General features: G+C 35.0%; 1 long non-coding RNA gene across 9 annotated transcripts in view; it reads left to right on the top strand.

The window, feature by feature from the left end:
• LOC112440110 (uncharacterized) overlaps positions 1-23,252 on the top strand; it is a 313,728-nt gene that overhangs the window by 129,419 nt on the left and 161,057 nt on the right. For all 9 annotated transcript variants that reach the window (XR_004672076.1, XR_004672080.1, XR_008625720.1 and 6 more), the window contains one exon: positions 15,029-15,128. This is a non-coding gene — a long non-coding RNA (uncharacterized LOC112440110). The remainder of the gene's footprint in view (positions 1-15,028; positions 15,129-23,252) is intronic.

Raw genomic sequence — 23,252 nt, 5'->3', positions numbered from 1 at the left:
AGTTTACACACAAGAAGGAATCTTATTTTTGGTATCCTGGTACCTAAAGGCAAATAGAACATATATTATTTTCTTCAGTATCTGCTGACAGTTTTCAAGGAACAAAGGCATAGGCTGCATCTAAAATCTCCCTTCAGTGACACAGAAGCCAGGCTTCTGTATATTAGAGTTATGAATCATATAACAAATCAACATGCTCATGGAAGAAAACAATTTACAAAGAATTTTTATCACTTGATAATATTCTATTTGGTGATATCCTACCTAATCCAGTAGCAATGAAAATAATTTTGGGAGTATCCTTTTGAGGAGGAAATATATCTTATATACATTTTCTTTATATCTGCAAATTGTGCTTCTCTTATATTTGTATTGTTAATGATTTATTTGACTTAATATAAAAGACTGCCCCTTACACACACACACACACACACACACATTTTCTTCCTCCATCCCCCCACCCTCCTGTAACCCACTCTTCTCTTTATTTCTCTGTGTGTCTTCTAGGCTTATTGGTATATTTGGTCCTTCATGTTATAGATCTTACAACAGAAAACATTTCTAGATTAAGAATGAAAAAACTTGTCCTGGCTAACATGGTGAAACGCTGTCTCTACTAAAAATACAAAAAAGAATAAATAAATAAAAAAAATTACCGAGTGTGGTGGCAGGCACCGGGGAATGGCGTGAACCCCTGAGGCGGAGTTTGCAGTGAGCCGAGATTGCACCACTGCTCTCCAGCCTGGGCGACAAAGTAAGACTCTGTCTCAAAAAAAAAAAAAAAAAAACCTCAAAATTGCATAATCTTAATATGCTTTAGAATATGGACCAAACCTTTCTTTGATTAAAAAAATGACTGGCTGTCAAAAAACATGCAAACTATTTATCACTTGACAGAAATTCATCAATTAAGTTGTAATACAAACCTTTTAAGTTTCACCTCCCTGAAGTGATTCCTCATCCCCTTGTCCCTCCTGCTTCCAGTACCAGTGCTCAGATTTATGGACTGTCTATGTTCAATCTGAAATGTGTGACAATAAGAAAACATGACTATTCCATTGCTTCTGCAAGCACCACTTTGCATTGTTCCTACTACATAATGAGAAAAGTTATCTTAGGTTAGGGCCAACATTCGGTCCAATATATTCACTTAATAAATTTTGTTCAACACTAGCTGTGTTATAAATGAATGTATGGCCTCTCTATCCTAAAATCTACAATCTTGATAGTCTATCAGTTTGGCTAATGATACTCATATCCTGCCTATAAGCTGTGTCTCCTGAATTTGTTCGCCTTTGGGAATCATGCCCATATCTGTGGTAATCAGTGACCTTGATCTTTTTTTCATTTTCAGATTCCAGCCTTTTATCCAACTTGATGTATTTTTATTATCCTGGTCCCAGTCTTCCCTGATCAGAATTCTGGGGCCATGAACTAAATAAACCCTGACCAGGCTGCTCTTTGTTTTGATTGCAGTACATTTGACTTGGTACTCAGTATGTTGTCCTTTACAGCACTATAATAATCCACCTTTATTTAGAAGTAATTATTTCATGACTTGATAATGGAAAAATACTCCTAAATTGCCTATATGATACTTCTCAAATCCATTATTTATATTACTGCCAAATTAATTATCCTAAAAATGTACTTTCACTGTGATATCTTCTCTAGTAAAAAATTTTAATAACTCTACAATGCTCACAACATCAAATTGAGATTTCTTAGTTCACCATTTTATGTCTTCATCCACAGTATGTTCTCTATCTAGTTACCAAGCCTCATATCTAGTTATTTTCCTACATATACAGTAGTCCCTCCTTATCTACAATTCTTCTTTCCATAGTTTCAATTACCCGCAGTCAAGCATTGTCTAAAAATATTACATAGAAGTTTCAAATTGCGGCTAACCTAAGTAGCATGATAAAATCTCACACTGTCCTGCTCTGACTCGCCTAGAACATGAACATTTGTCCAACATATTCATGCTGTATGCCCTACCCACCCATCAGTCACTTAGTAGCTGTCTCAGTTATCAGATCAGTGTTGCTATGTTTGTATTTAAATAACCCTTATTTTACTTAAAAGGGGGTCCAAAGTGCAAGAGTAGTGATGCTGGATATTCAGATATGCCAAAGAGAAGCCATCAGGTTCTTCCTTTAAGTAAAAAGATAAAAGTTCTTGACTTAATAAGGAAAGGAAAAATATCATTTGCTGATGTTGTAAAGATCTACAGTACAATAAAATATTTTGAGAAAGAGAAAGACCATGTACCCACAACTTTTATTTTAGTATATTGTTATAATTGTCCAATTTTATTATTAGTTATTGTTGTTAATCTCTTACTGTGCCGAATATATAAATTAAACTTTATTAAAGATATGAAGATATAGGAAAAAAACATGGTATATATAGTTTGGTACCATCCAAATTTTCAGCCATCCACGGGGGCTCTTGGAATGTAAGCGGGGGACTAATGTGGCTTTTACTCTGGCTTTCTTAATATTGCTTGATTATAGCTTTTACCTTTTATATTTATTATATTTTCTCCCTGAAATACCTTCCCTCTCTAATTGAGTTATGAAAATCATACTCATTTTCTAAGGTTCACTCAAATCCTACTTCTTCCATGAGATTTTCCTAATCGCACTTGTGGTAAGTTATCTCTCTTCTCTGAATTCCAATAGTATTGTTTTTCTCATTTGGTGCTCATCAGATATTGCTGTAGCTATTTCAAAACATAACATATCTGCTCAAGCAGATAACAAAACTTGAAAAACAGAAACTTTTTTTTTATTTATTTTATTTATTTTATTTTTGTATATCAAACAAAAGCTTGAGCCTAATAGGTACATGGAAAGTATTTTTAATGAACAGTAAAGACTAACACATCAAAGGACAATACCCACATGAGAGATTAAATATTATTTTTTAAGATAATGATAATCATCCTGAAAGCATGAGGATGAAATTTATAGGCCTAAAAGACTGTTTTCATGATGCCCATGTAATCTCAGTAGGGTATATTTAACTTCGAAAACTATTTCCAACCAGCATACCATAAATTTTAAATAGAGTTCACAAAAGGGCATAATGAGTCACTAGATTTATATAGAAAGTGATGCTAAAGTGCCCTAGGATTAATCACTTACTAGATCTTAATCTTAGCTTTATTTTATTTGTTCAAAAAAGTAGATAATATTTGTCTAAATGGAGTCACTATTTATTCATTTATCTAAAAATATTTGTTGAACATTGATTATGTGAAAGTTATTGAACTAGGAACTGGAGATACAATGGTAAACTCTTCCCTGATCTACGCTGAATTTGGGAAAAATTAAGATTATCAATTATTATTGTCATATGAGGGGAAAAGAACATTTATATTTCAAAGACAGACAAAAGATCATGGACTATTTGGGGAAAATAAATGACATGTTATCAAATTTTATAAATTCTTCCAAAAAAAGTAGGCATCCACTATGTACCATGTACCATAGTGTGTGAAGGGCAGCTATTCTAGGCTTTATTATTGTTCAACAGTTTATATTCCTGTCCCCAGCAGAATGGGCAGAATATATTTCACCCTCATTGATTTTGGGCTTGTTCATGGGATTGCTTTGTCTAATGAAATGTGTGAAGATGAGACAGTGTGACTATTCTTAAATGAGGCTTAAGAAGTGTCATGAGTTTCTCTTTCTTCTTGCATTATTGCCATTTGCCAAAATACCATTCCTCATGCAATCACTGTTTCTGTAGTCTTAGTCCCAGAATGAAAACTATGTGGAGAATATCTAAACTCAACCAGAAGCCTGGCGTCTTAATTAGTCAAGCCAGGTGAATGTTGGGTTGACATAAAATCTTAACGAGAAATAAATTTGTTATTCTAAGACTCCTAGAAGTTTTTTTTGTTGTTGTTACTGTAGCAAAAACGGAATCATACAGCAGTAAATAGGATATTGTGTCTGCTGGAGAAGAAAGACACTATTAAGCAGGTAATTATCAATGCTCTGTGTGTTTGGGAGAAATGGAGCATTTCTGGAAATGTGTATAGCAGGTGGACTTACATTATATTGAGCAAAAAGAAAAGCTTTCTGAGGTTCCTACTGCCTTATACAGATTAATTTATCTTCTAATAATTTTTTAGTATATTCCATACCAACTTCCATTAGGGAACAGATATTCCTTTGGGAAACTACATTTCAGGATAATCAGGTGCCATATTCAAAGCCAAAAGCAAATTCTATTTTCATTTCATGTATTAGTTCTACACAGTTACACATTATTTTGGTAAAGGACTAAAGGGATCCTCCATCAAAATTTAATGCCAATATTCCTGTAGCTTCTGTATGACAGGTAACCTCTACAGGTATAGGCTTACTTTATAGTAATTGAGAGTATGTCTCTCAGGTTATAGAATAAGAGATTCTTTAGCTTAGTGTAGTCTTTGAGGTGACCTGATCCAACACCTTCATCTTGCATGCGAAGCAATGGAAGCCCGTAGAGGTCAATTTACTTGCCTAAGTCCCCTGTTGGAATTCGGGGAAGTTCAGGAATGGAGTTCAGGTATTCTGATTTTTGGGTCACAATGCATGCAACATTGAAAAAAAAGTTTTCTCCAAGTTACTGTCCTTTGATGAATTTTAGAGAAAGAGTTGTCTATAAATATTGTAAGTTCATGTGGTGGTTTAACTTACATGCAAGAGGTCAATTTTAGAGGCTGAAAATTTTTATTAGCTGTGGGGCAAAAGGATCATTATACTATCGACCAATGTTTCCTACATTTACCTGCCATCCCTGGACATATTATATACTTTTATTTATGATATCTTTCACAGTTTATAATTAAACAATTATTTCTGTGATTACTCAATTAACATATATCTTTCCTTTTATACTCTAAGATGGTAGAGTAATGAGTGCAGTGCTTGACACATGGTAAGTACTGTAATTAATTTTTTTTTCTAAAACAAGTAGAATGATCATGATTCACCATACGGTGTGAAGGGTGTCCCAGGCTAATTGACCTCCTGTTGGAAAATTGTCAACAGAACATATCAATTTTTCATGGAGTCTGAAAGACATGAATTAATTACTTACCTTCATGATATTTTTTATTAACAGATTACACAATGAATATAATATTAAATTATAGCTTTAATGACAATAAAATATAAACTGACATACAATTATTCCATTAAAATTATTTTATTTAAGAAAAAGTTGAGTGCACAATGATTCATGAAATGAAGATCTATTCAAGTGGAATGAATAGAATTACTAATAAAAGACTTCAAAATTATGTGAATGGCTAACACTTAAGATATAGCAAACTAGAAATGCAACAGTGCCTCTAATATACTATCTTAATATTAAGAAGAAATATCTGTTAGATTAGAATGGTCTCATTGCCTAATTTGTAATGCTGCATCACTGAGACATGTAAAAAATAAAGTTTTAAGGAGAGTGATAAAAGTCCCCGATACTTATTTTGCCCATTTTATTTTTTGGCATTCTAGAGCTAAAAGGATATGAGGAAAGGGAAGTCCTATGTATAACTCAATAACTGCGTTTATGGTCCTGATATATAGACATTCCAGAGCCCCAAAAGATCTTCACTCTGCTTTCTTTGTTGTTTGACCTGCTGCATTCTCCAAGAAATTACCATGGGCCATTTAAGAATAGTATGATGCCCTCTGGCCTCGAAAATTAGGGCTATGTATAGCAAAACTTGAACTAACAAGAATGCTCTATTACTGAGTAAAAATTATCCATGTGTACCTATGATTGTGAAAGAATCATGAATTATTAGGGTTTCTGAGGAGGCCATCAACAAATATCATCCCTCTTTCTCACATTATTGTTAAATTATTTGAGCCATAAAACAAAAGAGTAAATATATGAGCCAAAATATAATCCTTATCACTGCCAGAAGTGAAGAAGCATAACGTGGCTTTAGATGCATTAGCAGAATGGGCTTGCTACCAGAATCCCAGAATTAGAAAGATTTCATCCATTTATGGAAAACTCTGGACATGGGGCAGGTCTCCTCTCAACAGACTCTGGCACAACTTGTAGCATGAAAAGACAAAGGAGGGCTAATGGTCTCTGTTGGAGGCTGGCATCAAGAGAAAACAGGAAGGTGAGGAAGATTTTGTTCTTCTCACATTTCCAATCAGAAATGTCACTCCATCTTCTCAATGCCAGAAGTACATTAATTGAGCTCTGTACACACAAAGAAAATTAAAGTAGAGGAAAGTTTGCCCCATTTATGCTTGATGAAAATATTTTTAGTGGCAAGATACTAAAGTTGGATTGCATAAAGAAAATGTGGTACATATACACCATGGGATACTACATAGCCATTAAAAAGAATAAAATCATGTCCTTTGCAGCAACATAGGTGGAGCCAGAGGCCATAATCCTAAGCAAATTAATGCAGGAACAGAAAACCAAATACTGCCTTTCTCACTTACAAGTGGGAGCTAAACATTGAGCACACATGGACATAAACATGGGAAATACAGACACCGGGACCTACTAGAGGGGTGTGGGTTGAAAAACTACCTATTGGATACTAAGCTCACTACCTGGGTGCAATATACCCATGTAACAAACCTGGAAAAACCCATATCTATAAAAGTTGAATTTTAAAACAAAGATACTAAAGTTTCTATTAAAAAATAGGAACAAAATTGGGTCTCACATCATCTCCTTTCAAGAATAGAAAGATCTCGGTTGCAAGTAAGAGGTAAGAAAAATTTCTGGCAAGATGTTTATTTTGATGTGGACAAAAAACTAGGTATGTTTCTGTAAAAGAACACTGAATAACTGAAAATCAGTTGGAAATCATAAAAAAGGTAACTTAATGTACTTTTAAACATGAGAAATATATATAAAATGTGTTCACCTAATTTTTAGAGTTACTACTTTATCATAAAGAAATACGTGTTTATTGTAAAAATACTTAGAAAGTAGGAAATAGATAAAGGGAATATGTCTTTCTTATTCATAATTTTCAGAATCAATTTTTCTTTACATGTTCTTTGTTTCTCTACAATATTTTGTATATCTTTTGATACTAGGTCATACAGACAATGCAGTCTTAAAACTAAAAAATTCACACACATCTCAGTCTGGTTATGAAATTCCCTAAGAAAGTTTAAATGAAGAGACTTCGTGAAAGCATTCCACATGGAATTGTGGTTGGAGATCAGGAACAAATGAGGGTTGTTGGGCATCCGATGCCAGCAACCACAGGAAGTTATAGGGCCAAGAGACAAAAGAAGGACATATTGTTTTTTGGAAGCTCAGTAGGAACTGATGTGGCTAAGGAAGGGCAGCTTCATGGCAACTGTGGCTTTTTTTTTTTTTTTTTTTGAGACGGAGTCTTGCTCTGTGGCCCAGTGTCACAACCTCGGCTCACTGCAAGCTCCGCCTCCCGGGTTTATGCCGTGCTCCTGCCTCAGCCTCCCGAGTAGCTGGGACTACAGGCGCCTGCCACCACGCTCGGCTATTTTTTTCTATTTTTTAGTAGAAACGGGGTTTCACCGTGTTAGCCAGGATGGTCGCGATCTCCTGACCTCGTGATCCGCCCGCCTTGGCCTCCCAAAATGCTGGGATTACAGGCGTGAGCCACCGCGCCCGGCCGTAACTGTGGCTTTAAAGGGACACAGCTTCTGCTGGAGAAGCTGCCCAACAGCAGAGAGGGATCAGGAAAAAAATCCACTATCTCTCCCCGTTCGTACCCTTTGATCTCCTGCCAGTGACCCTCATAGGCCAAAGCCAACTGAAAGCCCAGAAGGCAGAGAAACCATAGGATGCAGCCTGCATTAGTCAGCTTGCCAGAAAACAGGTCAGAGAAGGGAATGGAAGGTACCGGATCAGGAAGGTGGGGAACAAAAGGAGAACAATTGTGCACAACTAATTAAAAATTACTTATGAGTAGATTTCTATGGCTGTGTAATAGTCCAATATAACCAGACCATCTATTACAACCTACCTGTTGATTAAATGTTTAGATTGTATCCAATCTTTTCGCTTATAAACCACATTTTCAATGCATAGCTTTCTTCATTTCTACAATTTTCTTAGAGTACATTCTTAGAGGTCGAATTATTACATTAAAATGTACAAATATTCTTAGGCTGCTTAAAACTTGCTGATAATGTTTTTAAACTGTACATATTAGCCTTCCACCAGCAGTGTAAGAGTGTGCTTATTTTACTGAACATTTTTGAGCATTGCATATTCTCATAAAAAAATTTATTCCATGAGAATTTGTCCACAAAAACAAATTTACATATTTTTTAAAAGAAACCTTTAAAGATGCATCTCTCTAATTGTGTGACAAATCTTTTTCCATATGCCTTCCTAACCTAATTGTTTCAGCATTGTGAGGTAATAGTATGTTGTTGCTGTTGCTGCTGCTGCTGCTGTGCCAGCATCATTGATTTAATAATTCTGTCTCTCCAAATACTGATTTGGGTTGCTTCCTTTATCATTTGGTGCATTATTGCATACAATGATGTGTGTTTTCTGAGCTATCTGATTTATTTCATATTTCAGTCAATTTTTGTGCAATGTGGCAGAAACAGCAGCTCTCTGCTAAGCCATTCTGTGAAATATTTTGACGATGCGATGCAACAAAAGATAGGGTCTAGGCTCCCTAAACATATTAGGAGACTCTCCATCTCCTTCTTTAGTTTTCAGCAGTTGGTGATCAACTTTAATGATAACAACAACACAAAACAAATGAAATGACAGCAGCATTCAACACCATGTGCCAGGTATTGTGAAGAAGCTACTGCAACACCTCAGACCATAGCCACAGTGCCTCTCTTCTAAGTCATGAATGAATTTTGGGGAGGATTAAGTATTTTCCTTCAATAATTTGTTGATTCTATTTTCTAAATACTTAAATTTCTCCACTTCTTTCTACTCTCATTGCCACTGCACTATTCAGGCCATCATCTCTTTTGTTAGATTAATGCAGAATTTTCTGTTCTCATCTCATTTGATCTTTCAGTAGCCTGTTGTTTAACTTATCTGTTATTATTATTTTTTTAATTTCAGTGACTATTTTTATTTCAGGAATCTCCATTTGGTTCTTTTTCAAATACATGAGTTTTTTTTCCCTCATAAAATCCTTATTCTTGATGGATTCTCTTGCTTCCTTGATCTCTCTGAATATTTTAAACCTACTTATTTTAAAAGGTCTTTTGAATCTCTTTGATCTCTGTTTCCTTAGTATGAAGTATCTCATTCTGGCTTTTGCTGTGCTTGTCTCCAGTGGGAGATTTTTCCCCAAAGACCTGGACATTCCTTGGATTTTGAAAATCCCTGTGTTGCAATTTCAATGTTACCAGGACCCTATTGGGTCACCAGTTTGTGACTATGTTTAATACTAGCTTCTTGTTCAAGGTTTCGGAACCGTATGGATATTGTGAAGTTGGGTTGCACCCTCATGCAAGATAAAGGCTTGGATCCTGTTTTGCTGAGAATTATTCTTTCTACTCATGGCCCAGGCAAGGTGTCTGTCTCTAAATCAGAGGTTGTAGCTTTTACAGTCTCCATGTGTATATAGTTTTAAAATCAGTTGAGTAAGTACCTTAGGAGAGCAATTGCTGGATTGTGTGATAAGACTGTTCATGTTTGTAAAATAATTTGTTTATCCATTCTTCTTTCCAGTAATTTGTTTATCCATCAATAAACAATTGGGTTGTTTACACTCTTTAGTTATTGTGAATAATACCACTAGGAACATACCCAGAGGTTGAACTGTTGGATCATATGTTAGTTCTATTTTTAATATTTTGAGGAACTTCCATACTGTTTTTCATTTCTTTTTCTTTTCCTCTTCTTTTTTTTTTTTTGTTTTGTTGTTGTTGTTGTTGAGACAGAGTCTCACTCCGTTGCCCAGGCTGGAGTGCAGTGGCACAGCTAACTGCTAACCTCCGCCTCCCGGGTTCAAGCAATTTCTTGCCTCAGCCTCCCGAGTAGCTGGGACTATAGGCATGCACCACCATGCTTGGCTAATTTTCTTTTTTTTATTTTTAGTAGCGATGAGGTTTCACCATGTTGGCCAGGCTGGACTCAAACTCCTGACCTCGTGGTCCACCTCCTTGGCCTCCCAAAGTGCTGGGATTACAGGCCTGAGCCACCGCACCCAGCAGGAACTTCCATACTGTTTTTCATAGTGGCTGCACCATTTTGCTTTTCTGCCAACTGTGCAGAAAGGTTCCAGTTTCTCTCCATCCTCACCAATTTTCTGGGAATTTATTTCATAACAACCATCCTAATGGGTATGTGTTTATATCTCACTGTGGCTTCAATTGGCATTTCTCTAATGATTGCTGATGTTAAATATCTTTTCATGCACTTATTGGTGAATTGGTCTTGTGTATGTCTTCTTTGGAGAAATGTCTATTCAAATCCTTTACCTATTTAAAAATATCCTTTTGGTTTTTTGTTGTTGAGTTGTAGAAAATCTTTGTGTATTCTAGATATCCTTTACCAAATATATGATTTGCAGATATTTTCTCCAATTTCTTGGATTGTATTTTGCTTCTGTATGGATATTTGTATCCCCTCAGAGTTCATTTATTTAGATCCTAACTCCCAATCTGACAGTATTAAGAGCCAAGGCCTTTGAGAGATGATCTTTGTAAGATCTTACAGATCTTAAGGGCCCTCATAAATGCTATTTGTGCTGTTATATAAGAGAGCGCAGAGAGCTATCTAGCCCTTCCCATCATGTGAGGACATAGCAAGAAGTCACCATCTATGAGGAGGAAGATCTTCACCAGACCCAAATTTGCTGGCACCTTGACCTTGGGCTTCCCAGCCTTCAGAACTGTAAGAAATAAATTTGTGCTGTTTATAAGCTACTCAGTTTCTGGTATTTTGTTATAGCAGCCTGAACAGACTGTGACATCTTTTCACTCTGCAATTTGGTTCTTTTAAGCTAAAAACATTTTTACGTTTTTGTGAAGTCTAATTTGTCAATTTTTTCCTTTCATGTATCATGCTTTTAGTGTCCAATTAAAAACTTACCGCTAAACCAAAGGTTATGTAGATTTTCTCCTGTTTTCTTCAAGAAGTGTTCCAGTTTGCATTTTACGTTTACATTTGTAATCTATTTTTAGTTAGTTTTTGTAAAAAGTATAAGGCTTGCATCTGAATTTATTGTTTTGCATATGGGTGTTCAAATGTTTCAGCCATTTGTTGAAAAATACTATTCTTTCTCCATTCAGTTCCTTTTTTATCTTTGTCAAAAATTAATTTACTATATTTGTGTGGGTCTGTTTATGGACTCTCTGTTCCATTGATCTATGTGTCCATTCTTTAGGTAATACCATATCTTGATCATCATAGATTTTAGTAAATCTTGAGACAGTGAAGTGTGAACACTACAATTTTTTTGTGCTTCTTCAGTATTATATTAGCTCTTCTAGTTCTTTTGCCTTGCTATATAAACTTTTGAATCAATTTGTTACTATTTACAAAATAGCTTGATGGAATTTTTATTGAGATTGCATTAAATCTGTATATCAAATTGGGAAGAACTGACATCTTAGCAATATTAAGTTTTCCAGTTCATGAACACAGACTATCTCTTTGTTTGGTCTCTATGCAAAGATGGAAAAATACTTGTCTAGCTCTAAGTTTTTCTTTTCCAGAAAGCTCAGTTCCAAGTCCTTTACCAGGCCTGGGCCTTATGGCCCAGTCTAATTCACACAGTGTATTAAAATCCATGTGTCTAAGGTATGTATAATGTCCTGTTCACTTCCTGAACCACAGCTTCTTTCAACAGACTAGATTTATTTGATTTGATTTAAGGTACTTTAGAGACTTTCTCTCTGGGTATTTAAAATGCTGTTCCTTCTCTCTGGGATCTCTGCTCTTTTCTCGATACTTATCTCTAAATCTGAGTTTAGACACCATAATCTCAGTGAGGCTTCATCTACTTTCTGACTAGGTTGAAATTTCCTCCTTTTGCACTCCCTCCATTCTAGTGCTTATAAACCAGGCAGTAGAAACAAGTAATTTCAAATAAATACAAATCCTTTACTTCATTTACTAGTGTACTTTGTAAAAGGCACACAAAATCACCAACAATCCTTCTTAAAATCCTTTTTAAATTTCCTTTTTCACCCTCTGTCAACACAAACTCTATTTTTTTTCATAGCCTCTTTTCACAGAAACATGAAAAAAAATTCCTTTGAGTCCCAGGGACTATTAGCTCTATAGCCAATATCTTCTGTTCCTAGTTTTCAATACGTAATGAACTTATCTACCATTCCTTAATCCTTCTCCATTTCCTCCCCTGCCAATTTTCTGAATTCCTAGAGAAGAGCCAAAAAAAAAAAAAAATTCTGGAAAGATTCATTATTTTTGAAGGGTTAGAGAGGAGATCCTGTGTGGTCACAGCCACACTCTGCTTTTCAAGTCATGGCTCTATCTGCTTTCTTCATTTCCTATTTCTAGCACCCAGAAAAATTATCTGCAACAAAGCAAGCACTCAACAAATGAATAAATGTCTGCCTTTCTTTATTTATCACACTTAAATGTAGACATTTTCTCAAATATGTATTTCTTGGTTGAAGCTCTTATTCTGGATATTTTAGTTTTTATGCATTTAAACATAGGCACCTTTTTCTATTAAAAAATTAACAAAAATTAAGATTGGGTGTGGTGGTTCATGCCTATAATCCCAGCACTTTGAGAGGCTGAAGAGGGTGGATTGCTTGAGCCTGGGAGTTTGAGGCCAACATGGCGAAACTCCATCTCTACAGAAAATACAAAAATTAGCTGATCATGGTGGCACATCCCTGTTGTCACAGCTACTCAGGAGGCAGAAGTGGGAGGATCACTTGAGCCCAGGATAGCTTGAGGCTGCTGTGAGCTGTAATTGCACCACTGCAATGCAGCCTCGGCAATAGAGTGAGACCCGGTCTCAAATAAATAAATAAATAAATAAAATAAAAATAATATAGTTCATGATGTTTTGTATGCTTGTTTTCCCTGGTCCATTATTATCATATCTTGGACATCTTATTATGTCAATAAAACTAAATTACATAATTATTTTAATGACTGTATTTATTACAATTCTCATTTCCATTTAACCAATTCTTATTTTTTTGTAAGATAGGTCATTTGTAATTTTTTACTATTAATTATAAACTATGCCCTAATTCATAATTAATATGCAACTATATGTAATTTTTTGCTATTAATTATAAACCATGCTATTTTGAATGACATTTTATATGCATCTTTGTACTTGTTTAAAAATTTCCTGAAGATAAATTCCTAGAAATTAAAATGTTCTCATAAAGCATAGATAAAGCATATGCAAAATTTAAATTATTATGCATTTTCCAGACTGTCCTCCAAAAAATTTATGTAAGTTTGCTCTCTCACTACCAGTACTTTGAATTTCCTTTTCTTCACACTCTTGACAACTGAAGGTATCCTCCAAAATGTCATCTTTGCCAATCTGATAAGGTGAAAAAAAGCTATCTTATTTTTAATTTTACTTGCATTTCTTTATGTGATCGGGAAATTAATATTTTTTCATGTGCTTGTTAGCTATTTGTAATTTTAGTTTTCTTAATGCACTTTAATTTCTATTTGATGTTCATCACTTTCTCACTAATTTTTAAGAATCTTAAAAAAATTATCATATTAACCTTTTCTCTTTCCTATATGCTAAATGATATAAACGTTTACTCATGTTCATTTTCCTTTAAATATTTTTTTTAATTAAAATAGTAAGTGAGAAAGCTCAAGTAGCCACATGGAGAGGTCATGTGTAGGTATTGTGACTGGCAGACCTAGCTGAAGTCCCAGCCCATAGCCAGCATCAACTGCAAGTCACGTGAATGAAAAGCCTTCAGATAATTCCAGCCCCTAGTCATTGCATTATTCTCAGGCACCACGTCTTCCCAGCTGAGACTTCAAACATAATGTAATAGAAAGAAGCTGTTCCTATAGCATCCTACCTGAATTTCTGACTCATAGAAGATGTGAACATAACAAATGGTTGTTTTACGTCACTAAGTTTGAGGTGGCTTGTTATGCAGCAACGATTAATGGAAAAACAGTCTTTCATACTTTCATCCACGTACAAATTTCAATGGTCATCATCTGCTACTATCCTTCTAAGGAACATGTCAGTCTGACACATACATTTCCTAGCCATTCCATTTTCAAAGAAACTACTCTCGCTCAAATACTCTTCACATAACAGTACCGCTCATTTTTCTGGGCCTTGAACAGCTGAAAAAATTAAGGAGAGAGTCACTTCTCTCAAACTGACTTAACTAGAATATTTACCTGGGTATTTGAAATAAGGATGATGAGAGCCTGAATTAATTGGCAATGGAATAGAAAAGAGAAACATGGGGAAGGAAATTTCACTTATGAATAACAGAAGTTTTGAAAATTCTACAGTTGTCACATTTTTTTGTGTGTTCTAGATGTTTGAATTTTTCTTTGATTCAAAATCATATGTATAATTAAAATGCTTATAGTCACTAGCTTAGGAGGCTTTCATTTTCTTGCTATAAACCATCCTTGACTTTACTCAGATGGTATACTTCGGTTGTTCAGAACTGATTTTACTCATATTGTTCTCTCTCTCTGGAATGCAAACTTCAATGCTCAAATCCTAGCTTCTTTTGGAAATATTCTTGAGTTTCCAAGGTGCAATTTATGATTTTATCTGTAGTGATTTACTTTGCACTCTACTCACACCTTTAGAACCAACTCTCCCACTGGATTTTAATCATTTGTGTACATTTTTTGTTCCCCCACTGGATTGAACACGAACAGAATGAGCAACACTCATTATCATATACAGTAGCACAGCATGAGAAATTCACCCTTATCACATGACCTTTTAAGTTGCATATGATTTGTACAATTCTACCAAAAATGATCAGTCCTAAGAGACAGTATGCATTTTAGTCTCTACTCAGAATAGATGGGAAATTAATATTTATTATGTTGTATGTTCCAGGTACTCTCAGAAACCACCTCTGGCCTGAAAAGGGGCCGACTGAAACATATACCTATTTGAAGATCCCTGGCACACAGATACAGCAGAAGAAGCCCAAATGGTAAGACACTCATGACTGTGTCATGGATGGGCCATGCTGAAACCAGCCATTATCCAAGAAAGGAGAGTAATTTACCTTCAATTACTTGATAGAATTGGTTATAATCCCAATAGCTAAATATTTATAAAATGTGTACCGCCATTTACTTTTTCCAGTAGCTACTATATAAATACCAATTGGATAATTTTTGAAGCACTGAGAGTTATAAAATGAAAGATGCTGTAGTAATACCGAGAATTATTATCTCCTTGAAAATAAAACAGGTAAGATATAGATTCATAAAATTTGCTGATGACAGATAGCTATCATCCGTCCTTCACAGGAATGAGAGAAAAAAATGAATCTTATGCAAATAAATGGACAGAGTTTATAAAATGAATAAAACAAAATGAAATACCTTAGAAAGTGAGTAGCTAAGTACTTAGGAAAAAAGAGAAGAATGTACTCAAATTAAATAACAAGGAAAATTATATTTCAGGGAACATAAAAATAAGCACAGTTCATAGTGAAGGTGAAATTAGAATATGCATAATGTGAAATAAAAAGAAAAATGTAATTTGGGTTAGATTTTCTGAGCAGCTAACTGAACTTTTCAGGTGACAATTCCTTTCCATTCTGCAGTGAAATGACACAGCAGGAGGTATGACTTTTCTTTTTTCTTAGCATTTTTGCCATTTAGAAATGGAATATGTGAGGGGATTTATTCTATTTAAAACAAAAAATGGAACTTTAAATGTGGTATCATGAAGCTAGATTTGAAATATTAATAACCTGATTTACATTCTACCTCTCTGGAAAAATGTAAGCAACAGAATTTCCATGAAGCTCTAGGGGTTTGAAATTAGCTTAGAATGCTAATAGGGCAGGGCACATTACTACAAAATATTTGAAGATCGTAAGCACCAAGATGGGAAGGAGAATGCTGTCTGATCCAAAAGAGAATAATGAAAAGAAATAGGAGGAAATTGAGCAAAGGAAACTTTATCCTACTATCCAAAAAATTGCTCAACAGTGATGACAGTGGAACAGAGACCCAAGGAAGTGCTAAAAGCTTGATGACATGGAGAATTTGAACCAGTCTACATCTCTCTCTCTTTTTTCTTTTTTGAGACAGAGCCTTGCTCTGTTGCCCAGGCTGGAGTGCAGTGGTGCGATCTCAGCTCACAGCAATCTCCGCCTCCCAGGTTTAAGCGATTCATGTGCTTCAGCCTCCTGAGTAGCTGGGATTACAGGCATGCACCATCACACCCGGCTAATTTTTGTATTTTTAGTAGAGATGGAGTTTCGCCATGTTGGTCAGGCTGGTCTTGAACTCCTGGCCTCAAGTGATCCACCCGCCTTGGCCTCCCTAAATTCTGGGATTACAAGCATGAACCACCGCGCCCTGCCCCAGTCTACATCTCACTGAAAAAATCCTGTTTAACATCATTCAAAATACGCTGCCTAGGCTTGGTGGGAGAGGCAACATATAGCAAGCATTATTTTTCTCTTATTTGTAGCAGCCCTAGTTGATCAGGTTCACATATATTGTGTGCTTATCACTTCTGGATCTGGAAATTACAAATGTGCATGGAACATAGGAAAAAGCAAAGGAGACTCAATCATTTAAAAATTGTAGAGCTGGCCGGGCACGGGTGGTTCACGCCTGTAATCCCAGCACTTTGGGAGGCCGAGGTGGTCAGGTCACGAGGTCAAGATCATCCTGGCCAACATGGTGAAACCCCGTCTCTCCTAAAGATAGAAAAATTAGCTAGGTGTGATAGCGTGTGCCTGTAGTCCCAGCTACTCAGGAGGCTGAGGCAGGAGAATCGCTTGAACCAGGGAGGCAAAGGTTGCAGTAAGCTGAGATTGCACCACTGCACTCCAGCTTGGGTGACAGAGCGAGACTCCGTCTCAATTAAAAAAAAAAAAAAAGCAAAACAAAACAAAAACAAAAGCAAAAGAAAAATTGTAGAGCTGAGAGAAACTAAAGAGTCAATATGCCCCAGCTTATTTATTTTACAAATTAAACCACCACCACCACTACCAAGGAAACAAACAAGCCTCAAACTTAATGCCCAAGATTAAGTGATTAATTGAAGATCATATAATTAGCCTGTGGCAAAGCCAAAACTAGGACCCACATTTCCTCACACAAACAAAAAATCTAGTTCCCTTTCTATTCATATTCTCTTGGCCAATCAAGAGCTTTCATAACTGCTTAGTAACTGGATGCCAAGCGGCTTAGACCTCCTATCTTCCTGAATTTAATTTGTGTAATACGGCAAGTCTCCATAGCCTGAGCTTCTTAGCACAGATTGGAACAGGAGCCGAAAACTCAAATAGTATTGGGACAAGACTGGTAATAGAAATTATCAAAGCAGATAAATGTTTCCATATTAAATGAATAGAAATAATTCTCATTTTCCACAAAGTCATATGTACCCATTGTTTTCCTTTTTGACAAATAAACTTTGGGTATATTTAAGGGATACAATGTGATGATTTATGTATACATTGTGAAATGATTACCACAACCAACATAATTAACACATCCAACACCTCACATTACCATTTGTGTTGTGTGTGTGTTCATGTGTGGTGAAAACAGTTAAAGATCTATTCTCTTAGGAAATTTCAAGTCCATAATAGAGTATTTTTAACTACAGTCAGCATACTATACATTACACCTTCAGAACTTACTCATCTTATAACTGAAAGTTTGTATACTTTGATTAACATCTATCCATCCCCCCACCTTGGCAACCACCATTCCACTTCCATGGATTCAAATTGTTTAGATACCACATATGTGGATTTATAAAGTATTTGTCTTTTTTGTGTGACTTATTTCATTAAGCACAATGTCCTCCAGGTTCATCGATGTTGTTTCAAATAGCAGGATTTCTTTATTTTTTATGGCTAAATAATAGTCCATTATGTATATTTACCATATTTAAATAATCTATTCATCAATTGGCAGACACTTTGGTTGATTCCATATCTTGGCTTTTGTGAGTAATGTTGCAATGAACATGGGAGTGCAGATATCTCTTTGAGATACTGATTTTATTTCCTTTGGATGTGTATCCAGAAGTGACATTTCTGGATCATATGGTGGTTCTATCTGATTTTTTGAGAAAACACCATACTGTTTTCCATAAGGGCTAAACCAGTTCACATTCCTTCTAACAATGTACTAGGGTTCCCATACTCCTGCCAACACATTTCTTGTCTTTTTTGTAATAGCTATTCCAAGAGGTATGAGGTAATATATCATTGTGCTTTTGATTTGCATTTCCCTGATAATTAGTGATGTTGAGAACCTTTTCATATACCTGTTGACCAGTTGTATTAATATACCTTCTTTGAAAAAAAAGTCTATTCCAATCCTTTGTCCATTTTTTAAAATATGGCTATTATTATTTTTTGCTATTAAGTTGTATAACTTTCTTATACATTTTTGTATCTTAACCCATTATCAGATGCATGGTTTGTAAATATTGTCTCCCATTCCATTAGTTGCCTTTCATTTTTGTTGATTGCTACCTTTTCTGTGCTGGATCTTTTTATATAGTCCCACTCATTTATTTTTGCTTATTTACTTTTAGTTAGTTTTGTTTATTTTTACCTGTTTATTTTTTGTTGTTTGTGCTTTTGTGGTCATATTGAAAAAAATCCTTGCCAAGACCAATGTCAAGAAGCTTTTTTCCTATACAGATGCTCCTTGACTTATAATGGGACTATATTCCAATAAACCCATCATAAGTTGAAAATAGTGTACGTTGGAAATGCATTTAACGCGTCACCAATTTAAAAAATCATGGTAAGTCATGGACCATCTGTATTTCCTTCTAGGAATTTTACGATTTCAGGTCTGAGATTTAAGTCTTTAATTCATTTTGAGTTAAATTTTGTGGATAGTATAAGATATGGGTCCCATTTCATTCTTTTGCATGTCAATATTCAGTTTTTCCAACACTGTTTATTGAAGAAACTGTCATTTCCCTATTATGTGTTCTTAGCACCCTTGTTTATTTCTGGGCTCTATATTCTGTTCCATTGGGCTATGTCTGTTGTTATGCCAATACCATGCTGTTTTGATTACTATAACTTGGTAATATAATTTGAAATCAGGAAATGTGATGGCTCTAGCTTTGTTCTTCTTTATCAAGATTTCTTTGGCTATTTGAGGTCTTTTGTGATTCCATATGAATTTTAGGACTGTTTTTTCTATTTCTGTGAAAAATGTCTTTGAAATTTTGATAAGACTGAATCTATAGATACCTTTAGGTAGTGTGGACATCTTAATAATATTACTTCTAATCCATGAACGTGAGTTTTCATTTACTTGTGTTTTCCTCAGTTTCTTTCATTAATGTCTTATAGTTTTGAGTGGATATACAGATCGTTTACTTCCTTGATTAAATTTATTCCCGAGTATTTTATTCTTTCTGATGCTATTGTGAATGGGGTTGTTTTTCTAATTTACTTTTTGGAGAGTTCATTGTTAGTGTATAGGAACACAACTGATTTTTGTATGTTAATTTTGTATCCTACATCTTTACTAAATTTGCTTATTAATTCTCACAGGTTTTTGTGGAGCCTTTTGGAATTTTTTATATAAAAGGTCATGTCATTTGCAAATAAACACTTTTACATCTTTATTTCCCATTTGGATACATTTTATTTCTTTTTCTTGCTTAATCCCTCTGGCTGGAACTTCCAGTAATATATTTAATATTAATGGTAAGGGTGGGAACCACTGCGCTGTTCCTAATCTTAGAGAGAAGGCTTTCAGCATTTCATCATTGAATATGATGTTAACTGTGGGTTTGTCATCTATGGACCTTATTATGTTGAAGCAGATTTCTTCTATGTCTAATTTAAGAGTTTTTAAAAAAATCATGAATAAATATTGAATTTTGTCAAATGCTTTCCCTGCAACTATTGAAATAATATTTCATTATTATTATTAATAACAGAAATTATTTTTTATTCTGTTAATGTGGTATAGCAAGTTTATTGATTTGCATTTATTGAACCATCCTTTCATCCCTGGGATAAATTCCACTTGATTGTAATAAATGAATACTTTAAATGTGCTATGAATTCAATTTGTTAGGTTTTTTAATTGAGGGTTTTTATATCTGTATTCATTTTCTTTTCTTGTGGTGTCCTTATGGGCTTTAGTATGAGGATAATGCTGGTTTTGTAAAATAAGTTTAGAAATGTTGACTCTTTTTCAATTTTTGGGAGTTTTGAGAAGCATTGGTATTAGTTATTCTTTAAAAGTTTGGTACAATTCACCCATGAAGTCATTTGGCTCTGGACTTTTCCTTGTTGGGGAGTTTTTGATTACTGATTCAATCTCATTACTTATTATTGGTCTGTTTGGACTTTCTATTTCTTCATAATTCAGTCTTGGTAGGTTGTGTTTGTCTAGTAATGTATCCATTTCTTCTAGGTTATCTAATTTGTTAGTGTATAATTGTTCACAGTAGTCTCATGATCTTTTGTATTTCTGTGGTATCAGTTGCATTGTCTCCTCTTTCATTTATGGTTTTATTTGTTTGAGTCTTCCTTATTTTATTTTATTTTTTTGGTTAACCTAGCTAAAGATTTTCCAGTTTTGTTTATCTTTTTAAGATGCCAACTCTTAGTTTTGTTGATTTTTTCAATTGTCTATTTTCTATTTCATTTATTTGTCCTCTAATTTGTATTACTTCATTTTTTCTACTAACTTTGTGCTTAGTGTTTTTCTTTTTTTAGGCTGTGTATTTGACATCTTTTTTTTTTTTTTCCTTATTGAGATGGAATCTCACTCTGTGGCCCGAGCTGGAGTGCAGTGGCGCTATCTCAGCTCACTGCAACATCTGCCTCCCGGGTTCAAAATATTCTCCTGCCTCAGGTTCCCCAGCAGCTGGGATTACAGGCACCCACCACCAGGCCCGGCTAATTTTTGGATTTTTTAGTAGAGACAGGGTTTCACCATGTTGGCCAGGTTGGTCTCAAACTCCCGACCTCGGGTGATCCATCCACCTCGGCCTCCCGAAGTGCTGGAATTACAGGCATGACTCAGCGAGCCCAGCCTATTTCTTAATATGGGCATTTATTGCTATAAACTTCTCTCTTAGAACTGATTTTGCTGCATCTCATAAATTTTGGTATGTTGTGTTTTTATTATCATTTGTCTCAAAATACTTTTTGATTTCCTTTTTTCTTTGACCTGTCCTGTTGGTTGTTCAGGAGTGTAATTTCCACACATTTGTAAGTTTTCCAGTTTTCTTCCTATTTCTTGTTTCATGTGATTGTGGTCATAAAAAAAAACTTAATATGATTTCAGACTTCTTAAATTGTTAGGACTTATTTTGTGGCCTAATATATGATTTATCCTGGAGAATGTTACATGTGCATTCAACAAGAATGTGTATTCTGCTGCTGTTGGATAGAATGTTCTGTATATGTCTGTTAGGTCCACTTGGTTATAGCATTATGTAAGTCTGTTGTTTCCTTATTGATTTTCTGTCTGGATGATCTATCCATTGTTGAAAAGAGGGAATTTAAGTCCCCTACTATTACAGTGTTACTGTTTATTTCTTCCTCCAGTTCTGTTGATATTTGCTTTCTATATTTAGGTGCTCCAATGTTGAATCTATATATATTTACAATTATTATATCCTCTTGATGAATTGAACCATTTATAATGTCTTTCTTTGTCTCTTATGAAAGATTTTGACTGAAAGTCTATTTTGTCCTATATAAGTATAGCCATCTCCACTTTCTTTCAGTTATCACTTTTGTATTAGAGTTCTCCAGAGAAACATAATTAACAGAATATATAGATAGATAGATTAGAAATAGATAGATAGATAGATAGATAGATAGATAGATAGATAGATAGATAGATAAGACTTATTATGGGAATTGATTCACGTGATTATGAGCACCAAAAAGTCCTAAAATGTGTTGTCTGCAAGCTGAAGAACCAGAAAAACTGGTGGTATAATTACTCTCAGTCTAAAGGTCTAAGAACCAGGGTATCTAATGATATAATTTTTAGTTAAAGGTGAAAGGTGTGAGAATAAGGGTGGGGGAATTGGGTGAGCCCTAGTGTTAGTCTTGCACTCTTAAGGCCTGAAATCTGGGGTTTTCATGTCCAAAAGGAGGAGAATATGGACATATCATCTCCAGAAGAGAAAGCAAATTCACTCTTCCTCTACCTTTTGTTTCATCTGGGCCTTCAACGGCTTGGATGAGGCCTGACCACATTGGTGAGGGTAACTCTTATTTACTCAGTCTACTGATTCAAATGATAATCTATTCTGAAAACACACTAGCAGATACACCCAGAAAAAAAAAAGCTTTACCTGTGTTTTGTGCATCCCTTAACCCAGTCAAGTTAACACATAAAATTAACCATCATAATCTGCACTATCTTTTTCCATCCCTTTACTTTAAGCCTAGGTGTGTTCTTAAAACTAAAATTAGGCTTTTGTAGGCAGCATATTGTTCAATCTTGATTTTTAAAAAATCTGTTTAGCCACCTATGTCTTCTGTGTAGACAGCTTAAACCATTTACATTTAAAGTGATTATTGATAAGTAAGAACTTACTTTGGCTATTTTGTTGTTTTCTATTTCATAGTTCTTTTTATACTTTCTTCCTCCTATTTCTGTCTTCCTTTGTGATTTCTTGATTTTTTGTAGTGATATAATTTGGTTAATTTCTCTTTATATTTTTATTATTGTTTTAAACATGTCACCATCCTAATTGTCTTTTTTTTTTTTTTTTTTTTTTTTTTTGTGAGACAGAGTCCTGTTCTGTTGTCCAAGCTGGAGTTCAGTGGCGAGATCTTGGCTCACTGCAACCTCCGCCTCCCCGGTTTAAGCGATTTTCATGCCTCAGCCTTCTAAGTAGCTGGGACTAAAGGTGTGCACCACCATGCCCACCTAATTTTTGTATTTTTTGCATGTTGGCCAGGCTAGTATCAAACTCATGACCTCAAGCAAGCCACCCACCTCAGCCTCCCAAAGTGCTGGGATTACAGATGTGAGCCACTGTGCCTGGCCCTAATTATCTTTTGCTTTAATACTTTTTACTAGATTCATTTAATTATTCAGTAAACATTTAAGGCAGAAGCAAG

Source organism: Pan paniscus, chromosome 5 (genome assembly GCF_029289425.2).
Source record: "Pan paniscus chromosome 5, NHGRI_mPanPan1-v2.0_pri, whole genome shotgun sequence".
Taxonomy (NCBI): Eukaryota; Metazoa; Chordata; class Mammalia; order Primates; family Hominidae; genus Pan; species Pan paniscus.
Note: the sequence above shows the minus strand (reverse complement) of the source record. Positions and strands in the feature narration are given on the sequence as shown.